The sequence below is a fragment of the Capsicum annuum genome, chromosome 2, assembly GCF_002878395.1.
Source record: "Capsicum annuum cultivar UCD-10X-F1 chromosome 2, UCD10Xv1.1, whole genome shotgun sequence".
Lineage (NCBI taxonomy): Eukaryota > Viridiplantae > Streptophyta > Magnoliopsida > Solanales > Solanaceae > Capsicum > Capsicum annuum.
In genome coordinates, this window is record NC_061112.1 from 47,772,529 (window position 1) to 47,782,624 (window position 10,096).

The following is a 10,096-nucleotide window of genomic DNA, read 5'->3' on the forward strand; positions in this document are numbered from 1 at the left end:
ATATATATATATATATATATATATTATATCGGTTTGATTCGGGTTCGGTTTGACCTTTTTTTGTTAACACCAAACCAAACCAAGAATGGGCGATTTTTTTCTAATATCAAATCAATCAAACCTAATCATAAATCATTTTTTTTCTCGATTTGGTTTGGTTCGTCGGTTCGATTTAACTTGACGATTTGGTCTGTACAACACTGATATAATATATATACGTATAAGCAGATAATAGTAATCAAAGATATTAAGCAGATATAATAAGTAAGCAGATACTGCTTATATATATATATATATATATATATAAATAAATAAATAAATAAATAGTATATATATATATATATATATATATATATATATATATATATATATAAGCAGTATATATAAGTGAGTAGGTATATATATTTAAGCAGTAAGTAAGTAGTTAGTATATATAATATATTATATTATATATTAGATATATGAGGTATATGTAATATTATATATTAGATATATGAGGTATATGTAATGTATGTATATTATAGACAAATAATATATAGTATAACAGACAGATAATAATAATAAGTAAGAATATATATTACTTATATATGTATAGATATTATAATATATATATATATATATAGTAGATTATATAGTAATATATCCTAGATTATATAGTAATATATCGTAGATTATATAGTTAGTATAACTATAGATAGATAAATATAGTAAGCAAGTAATTAAAGTAGGAAGTAATTTTAAGATAAAAGCAGATTAAAATTACTTTCTCATTCTTGATTTTTCTCTCTTTTGTATATGTTTAAGTCTTCCATAAAGAGGATATTTTTAGGCATCTTTGGACTTCAAATCTTAACTTTTCTGTGGACTTCAAATTCTTTCTAAAGATTTTAGCAAGACTTTATCAACTTGGGTGGGTCCGGGGACTAATATCTTTCTTTAATTCTCCTCCATCAATTTATTTATTGGTATTGCATATGTCTGTTATTTTGTCTTTTGTGGATAACGTCATTACTTACGTATTCAAATTGTGTAAAGCTTTTGATTCAAACTCCATTCCTGAATCATCGTCTGCATTTGGGTCTTGGACAAATTTATCCATGGCTGAATTGTATTCTCGTTCATACTTGTCACTGTCTCCGTCTGATAATCCTAATCTTGTTCCAGTTCTAGGTGATCTTGTCTCTTCTCTTGGAATTAAAGAAATTCTGGGTCTTTGCTATGGTGGTTTTGGATTCATTGATATCTCCTTAGGCAATTGTTCTGCTAATAATTTTTTGATTGAGTCCACTACTATTTTTTCTATATTTTTTTTTTAGTTTTCTTTTTTCTTAATAAAAAACCTTTCTTATTTTGAGAAGAACTCCCTTCATCTGTTGTCTGAGTACTTGTAGTTTTAAAACTAGCTGGGAGTATTCTCCCTACACTTTTTGGCAAAGTGTCAGCCGTCAACGGATTTGATAAGTCTTTACCAGCTACCGTTTGAGCTGGACTAGCTGTATCATTATCCGATACAGTAGGTCTTTCTGCATTCATTGGGGAACGCACACCCATTAACAGATTTGAGAAGTCTTTACCAACTACCGTGTGAGCTGAACTAGTTGTATCATTACTCGATACAGTAGGTTTTTTCATTTTTAAAGAACATGGAGAACTCTTTGGCTGGGTTTCATAAATTGGTTTTGCCTGTTGTGAAAGTTCAAAATGAAGGATTTTTATACGATTTTGCAAATACTTATATGTTCTAACATTTGTTCTTTTTCTTTTACAAGGTTTTCATTATCTTGTCTTAAAACTTCATTGGCTTGATTCAGTCTTTTAAAAGTTTCGGTCATAAAGGAACAATGGTCACAAAATATAATTTTGTTTATGTCTTTGTTAATATTATATTAAGGAATTTTTTATTTTTCTGGTCTTAAAACTGGGGTACTAAAATAATTTGGTCCCAAATTTCTTCGGGCATAGTTTAGAGTCTCTGAGAGGTCATAAAAACCTTTATAAAGAGGTGTTTTATAATCTTTTATGGCGTCCATTACCTCTATTCATGTCTGGAACACGCCTTGCTGCTGTCCTTTGAGAACAACATAGAATTTAAACCTGTTAGTAGTATTTTTCTCAGTAAAATAATAACTTAATGCATTTAGAACTGAAATAAAGTAACTATTGTCTTTTCTATTATATGTTATCCATAAATTGTCTAGTAGACATATCTGTGGCTTATCCACTTATACTTTTGACTTTCGTCTGAAAGTTAAGTTGGATGGTTCGTAACATACCAAGTTGTGGGGTCCAAAAATTATTCTATTTAATTTTGATTGTTCTAGCATCGTAAGTTGTCTGAAACGAGTGTTGCTCATTAGTGTCTTTAGATAGTCTTGGGATGATGAGGCTTCTGCCTTGCCTTTGCCTTTTCCTGTATTCATACTGAAACAAAAATCATTAGTTGTCTTCTTTAATTAATCTACTTAGTTGATTTGCTAAGTTATTATCTTTTCCTTTAATATGTTCTAAAACAATATTATAGATTGAAGTAGCATCTAGAAAATTTAACCATCTCCTTTTACTACTATTCTTATCTTTTATTTTCTGATAAAACTTTACTATTATTTTCTAATAAAACTTTACTTTAGCCCTGCAGTCTGTTCTTACTAGTATTTTAGGCTTATTTAATATATAAAGTTCAAAACGTAAATTACTACTAGTGTCTCCGCATCTATGCTATTTAATTTTTCTTTTCTTTATATTTTTCACTTGAATAAGCACAAATTTTTCATCCTTTTTATCACTGTATTTATTGGCTTTTGCTTTTAATATTGCTCCCCATCCTTAAAGGCTTTCGTCTGTCTCAACTATTAAATAATCTATTTCTAATGGTAATGTTAAGTCTAGGATGTCTTGTATCATGCGTTTAAGTTGTTGGACTAATTTTATGTCTTCAGTATTAAAGAATTTTTGGCAACATATTATAATAAGTGGATAGTAGGTATATATTTAAGCTAGTAAATAATTATAATTATAATAAGCGGATAGTACGTATATATTTAAATAATAAGCAGATGTGTAGGTATACGTATAAGCAGATAATAGTAATCAGTGGTATTAAGCCGATATAATAAGTAAGTAGATATATATATAAGCAGTATGTATAAGTGAGTAGGTATATATATTTAAGGAGTAAGTAAGTAGTTAGTATATAATAATATAGTAGTTAATATCTAATATAATAGACAGATAATAATAATAATAAGTAAATATATATTACTTATATATGTATAGATATTATAATATATATCGTAGATTATATAGTAATATATTGTAGATTAGATAGTTAGTATAACTATAGGCAGATAAATATAGCAAGCAAGTAATTAAAGTAGGGAAGTAATTATAAGATATAAAAGTAGAGTTAGCGCGGTTGTGTTTGGTGTACAAACTAAAGGATATGAAGAAATGAATAATAGAAATAATTTACTTATATGTGTAGGATTTATAGGAAAACTTGCCACTAATAGTAGTATAAAGTTTAATCTAAAGATAGATGATGTAGTAAGTTTAATGAAAAATAAAGGTATTAAATTACTGAAACCACGAAGAATAAACTCAGAAAAATATGCAGGACTAGAATGAAATTTAGAAAAATTTACTAAGAAATAAATGTTAAAGCCAACCGATCATTTAATGTATATAAACAATAAAGGACAAGCTTTAGTAAGATTCACAGATAGTATAAAAATCCTTCATTTTGAACTTTCAAAACAGGCACATCCAATTTATGAGACCCAACCAAAGAGTTCTCCATCTTCTTTAAAAATGGAAAAACCTACTGTATCGGGTAACGGTAGCTGGTAAAGACTTCTCACATCCGTTAATGGGTGTGCGTTCCCCAATGAATGCAGAAAGATCTACTGTATCGGATAATGATACAGCTAGTTCAGCTCAAACGGTAGCTAATAAAGACTTATCAAATCCGTTGACGGCTGATACTTTGCCAAAAAGTGTAGGGAGAATACTCCCAGCTAGTTTTAAAACTATAGGTACTCAGACAATAGATGAAGGAAGTTCTTCTCAGAATAAGAAAGGTTTTTTATTAAAAAAAAGGAAAAATAAAAAAAGAAATATAGAAAAAATAGTAGTAGACTCAATAAAAAAGTTATTAACAGAATAATTGCCTAAGGAGAAATCAATGAATCCAGAACCACCAGAGAAAAAACCCAGAATTTCTTTAATTCCAAGAGAAGAGACAAGATCACCTAGAACTGGAACAAGACTAGGATTATCAGACGGAGGTAGTGACGAGTATGAACGAGAATACAACTCAGCCATGGATAAATTTGCTCAAGACCTAAATGCAGACGATGATTCAGGAATAGAGTTTGAATCAGAAGCTTTACACAATTTGGATACGTAAGAAATGACGTTATCCACAAAAGACAAGATAACGGACATATGCAATACCCGATAAATAAATGGACGGAGGAGAATTAGAGAAAGATATTAGCCCCCGGGGCCACCCAAGTTGATAAAGTCTTGCTAAAATCTTTAAAAAGGATTTGAAGTCCACAAAAAAGTTAAGATTTGAAGTCCAAATATGCCTAAAAATATCCTCTTTATGGAAGACTTAAACATGTACAAAAGAGAGAAAAACCAAAAGTGAGAAAGTTTTCATAAAGTTCTTAGTTTCCAAAGTTTGTAAGTTAGTTAAAAAAAAGTGCGTAAAAAGTATGGAAATTTTTCTTAATTGTCAACTTTCAGGGGACTCCCGAAAGGGAAATCTCACTTCTTCCTTAAGACATGTAAGTAGTAGTTACATATACTTTGTATTTTTCTCCCAAGTTTGTAAATTATGTTTGAATTAATCAAGTTTATATTTTCTTTCACATGTGTTTAATTATTATTAAGATCTGGATCGCCGGTGGTTCACCGCCAGTTTTTTTATCTTGTAAAATTTGTAAATTAATTATAAAAAATACCATCAGTATATGATTATTCTCTCAGTGTTTTAGCAATAACGATGGATTAATCTATAAATTCCTAGGGACTTGGAAAGTCCGAAGAAGATTAAAAAAAGACTGTTGTTATTCTCCTGGGGTGTGGTTAAAGAAAATATTGCTAAAATACCTAAAACTGAAGAGAAAGAGATGAACATGGTATAAAAATTAAAAAAAAAATCAAAAAATCTAGAGGGAAAAGAATGCCAATAGAAGAACCCATTAGATTACAAGAAGGGGGTAATAAACTTGCCAGCCCATGACCCTCAGGCATGGAATCATGTAATAGACATATGGAAAAATGTAGTTGTAGCAGACTATATACAACATATATAGGGTAATCAAGAACCAGATGCAGAAATTATGTATAGATATCTAGAGACATTTCTAGGAGAAAGTACTAAAGCACTTTGGAAAACATATAAGCAATTATTCCCACAAGATTTTCAAGAACTAGTAGAATTAGGATGAAATCATGGCTTTTGCTTTTATTATAACTTTATTTATTTCAAAACCTTCCTCTAATATTTCTATATTCATAAAATTAGTATTCTCACATTCTTTAATTTCTTCATCAGTCTCTTTCTCATTTGTATATAGGTAGTCTGTGAATTTTACTGAAGTTTGTCCTTTATTGTTTATATACATTAAATGATCGGTTGACTTTAGCATTTCTTTCTTAGTAAATCTTTCAAAATTCCATTCTAGTCCTGCATATTTTTTTGAGTTTATTTTTAGGGGTTTCAGTAATTTAATATCTTTATTTTCCATTAAACTTACTACATCATCTATCTTTAGATTAAACTTTATACTATTATTAGTGACAAGTTTTTCTATAAATCCTACACATATAAGTAAATTATTTCCATTATTCATTTCTTCATATCCTTTAGTCCGTACACCTATTTTAATATGCTTTCCGAATTCTAAGGTATTTATCATATAATCTGGACTACAATAAAAAAGTCCTCCATTATTAGTCATGTCTACTTCAGTTATTCCTATTATTGATCTTTCTGAGTCTGACCATCTATTATCATATATTGTGATTAATACTTTAGTTCCTAAATTTTTCCTAGTTAATCCTTTTATGCTTATTACTATTAATCCCATGTGCATAAGATTCATGTTTAATTTTATAATTTCTTAAAGAGTTTGAGCTTTTTAAATTTATGCTACAACTATTTTCTCCGATAACACACATCTGTTCTTCTCTATAATGCTTATATAGTTGTGCTCTTGAAAACATTCCTTCATTATATAATGTTTTAGCATTTAACAGTTTTAATTTATTTTGTTGGAACAATTGTATTTCTTTATCTACGTCTATTACCTCTTCTAACTATTGTCTTGAAGTCATTCTTGGTTTATTTATTATTTTTGATAGCACATTATTTGTTAAGCTGTTTTGGGTAAAACTTGATATTTGTCTGGTAAAACTTGATCTTTGTCTACTTGGGGATGCTGAAAAAAGGTCCATACTTTTGGCTTAGTTGGTTTAGTTATCTTAGCTTCTTTTAATTATTTTTGAGGGGTTATTTCTATCATTTTTAATTGTTCTATATTTTTATCTTGACTGTTTTTTTTTTCTAAGTTTTTATTAAGTTCATAGTACATACTCTATTAACATGCTAGAATCCCAATAGTGGATTAGTAGTATTACAACAAAGAGCTTTAATAAGTTTAGAACAATTAAGCATTAATCATTGGTCAAGGATTAAAGAATTTTTAAATGACTATTTCTATTATTGTACAATTAGTGGTAACTCGTTTGATCAGACTCTAGAAGCTAGATAGCCTAATTCTACTAATTCTTGAAAATCTTGTGGGAATAATTGCTTATATACTTCCTAAAGTTCTTTAGTACTTTCTCCTAGAAATGTCTCTAGATATCTATAAATAATTCCTACATCTGGTTCTTGATTACCATATATATATATATGGGGTAATCAAGAATAAATATATATATATATATATATATATATATAATTTTAACTTCTTATGCGTAAAAAAATATTACTTATAATCTACTTTCTAATTATTTTTATTATTTTTTTATATTCAGAAAAAAAATATATATCCTTAGTCCTTAAATTATAACATTTGTCCATTAATAACAAATTAATACAAAGCCCAATTTTAATATAAAAACCTAAAACTCTTCAATTGCTTCACTTTACATTTTACTTTCCAAGTTTTCAGAGAATTGTCATTATTTCTTCATCTTACTTTTCTCATTCTCCTTATTCATCAAGTTGTGATTTAGGTTGTTTCTGTTCTTTCTTTTTTTTTTCTTATGAAATTATTTTATAGTTAATTATTTTATGGAGTTAAGCTTTTAATAAGTTGTCTCCAATTTATCATTCTTTTGTATGCTCACATTTTTTGTGAAAGAAACTTTCAGACAAGGTCATGTGACTAGTGACTTAGAAATTGAACCATTGGGTATCCACATAACATTACTTTGAGAGATAGTAATTTAGACATCTTAGTAATGTGTCAACTTAATTTTAATTGGAACTACTCTATGATTATTATTATTTTATGTTTTTAGTGAAAACAATTAATTTTTTCTTCAATCACATTATAGTTATAAAAAAAATAAAAAAATCAAACATCATCAGTCCAATAAGGTACTAGTTCACACTTTTTATGGCACTTGACCATAACAATTTTTTTTTGATATATTCAGCTACATCTGGTTAAGAATTAGAGAAGACGTATGATGAGCTATACACCTTGTTGAAACAGATTGCTCAAAGAAATTCGTATTGACAAGGTGATACCTTGAGAGGTTTAGTGAAGAAGGCTACATGTATAATTAAAGTTGACAGTGTTATAGCCTTGGACACTCAGCTACCAGCCATACAGAATCAGATACTGACCCAATTAAGCAAATTGGGTGTGAATCAAACTGTGGCTCAAGTGAATACAATGCATCAGACTATAGGTCGGTGTGAGGTTTGTGGAAATAATGGTCACTCTGCAGCTATAAGTAGTGCAAAACCTGAGTCAGTCATGTTTATGGGAAATGGTCAAAGACCAAATTATGGTAATACCTACAACCAAAAGTGACAGACTCAGGCACCAAATCAATCTTGGAATAACAACCAACAACAGTAGAAATAGAAAAATACACAGTTTAGTAACATAGAAAACATGCCAAAGAAGATCATGGCCACTTAAGAGCAGATGGATAGTGAACTAAAAATAAGCAAGTACTGCAAAAGAATTTGGAATATCAGTTAGGGCAAATGTAGTGAGAACAAAATGACAGGCCTCAAGGTGGTTTGTCAAGTGATACTGAACCTCCTAAACAAATAATTACAATCATTTTCAAGAATGGTAAAGAGATAAATGAAAAGACTTCAAAGATAACTAAAGAGGTAGATGCAGAGGCGGATCCTTAACAGGCAAATAACAAAGTTGCTGATAATTTGAGGAAGTTTGAGTACTCAAAAACAATGTTGCTGGCTGAACAGGTGAAGGAGAGACAACCACCACCTTTTCCACAGAGGCTTAGAAAAGCAAATGAGGATGTATTCTTTAAGAAGTTCTTTGACAAGGTCAGAGATCTTTACATTAACCTTCATCTTTTAGATTTTTTATAGGGAATGTCCAAGTACACTAAGTACTTGAAGGATGTGGTGATTAATAAAGTTAAGTTAAAGGATGTTGAGATAGTAGCACTTACTAAGGAGTATAGCTCTGTGGTGATGTAGAAGATGTCCAAAAAGCTCAAAGATCCAGGGAGCTTAACTCTTCTCATTCAAATTGGCAACAGTGAGGTGGTCCACGCACTGAGTGATTTGGGGGCAAGTATCAATTTGATGCCCCTATCTTTGAACAACACTTTAGGTATTGGGAAGCTGAGATTGAGCTCTGTGATACTCCAATTGGAAGATTATACCCTACCCCATCCTAAAGAAATTATAGAGGATGTTCTTATCAAGGTTGGTAAGTTTATTATTCATATTGGTTTGATTGTTTTAGATTTTTAGCCAGATAAAAGGTTATTGATTATCTTAGGACATCCATTCTTGATGACGAAAAGAGCATTGATAGATGTGAGAGAGGGCACGCTCACAATGAGTTTGGATGATGAAGAGATGATTTACAAAATTTAAAAACCACTCAACACACTATTCCATTATAAATATCTGTGCACGATTATAGTGATTGAAATGGATAAGTGTGGGGTAGTGGAGTTTAGTCCACCAAAGACCACTTTACACTTTCTCATTAAGCTGTTAACGCCATAAGTACCCCAACCTAAAGTGATGTTGATTGATGAGCCCGAAAAGGCTAATGTTGAGAAAGTTGTTGACCTTGAGAGTTCATAGTCAAGAGGTCAAAAATGAATAAGAAGATAGTCTTTGAGTAGTAGGAAAATGATGAAGAAAAATAGTTAGGAATAGTATTTGATTGTGCCATGACACTAAATCAGGCGCTGCTAGGGAGGAAACCCAAGTTAAGGTAGGTATTTTATTTTTAGTATTTTAGTTTTTACTTCACTAGTTTTTGTTTTTGTTAAGTCATAGGTTGATGGGACGTCTGAGTTCTAAAAATCTAAGCTAAGGAGCTTGTCAAAGATTGAGTGAGGATCCCTAGACCCTCTTAATGATAAAAAATGCTACTAGCTAGGCATAGAGGCCTTAAAAACTATTTTTATCTCTACTATAAAGTATACTTTAGGGAAAAAGTAGATTTTTAAGTGTGGGGTGGGGAGATTCCCATTTAGGAGTAATTAAAAAAATTGTGTAGGATATTCCTGTTGGTGCTATATATGATTATCTGATGCAAGTGTTTTGGTTGTTAAGAGTGTTGATAGTGTGAATTATTACTTTTGAAACTCCAAGGCTCTAGTTTATGGCTTTTGTACTTGTGGGCTTAATGTTGAATTCATATGATTGTTTAGTTAAGAGTCTATAATGATCCTACTTGAGTTAAATATGTGCCATGTGTGTGTGAGGTTTTGTGTATTCCTTGATATACTTGATGTCTAGAACTTTCCCAGTGTGTATGCAAAGCGAAATAAAGAGTGTGGGTTTAGGAGATGATATAGGCACTTCTTTGATAGCCATGTTTCATACCCTCTTTTACCTACCCTT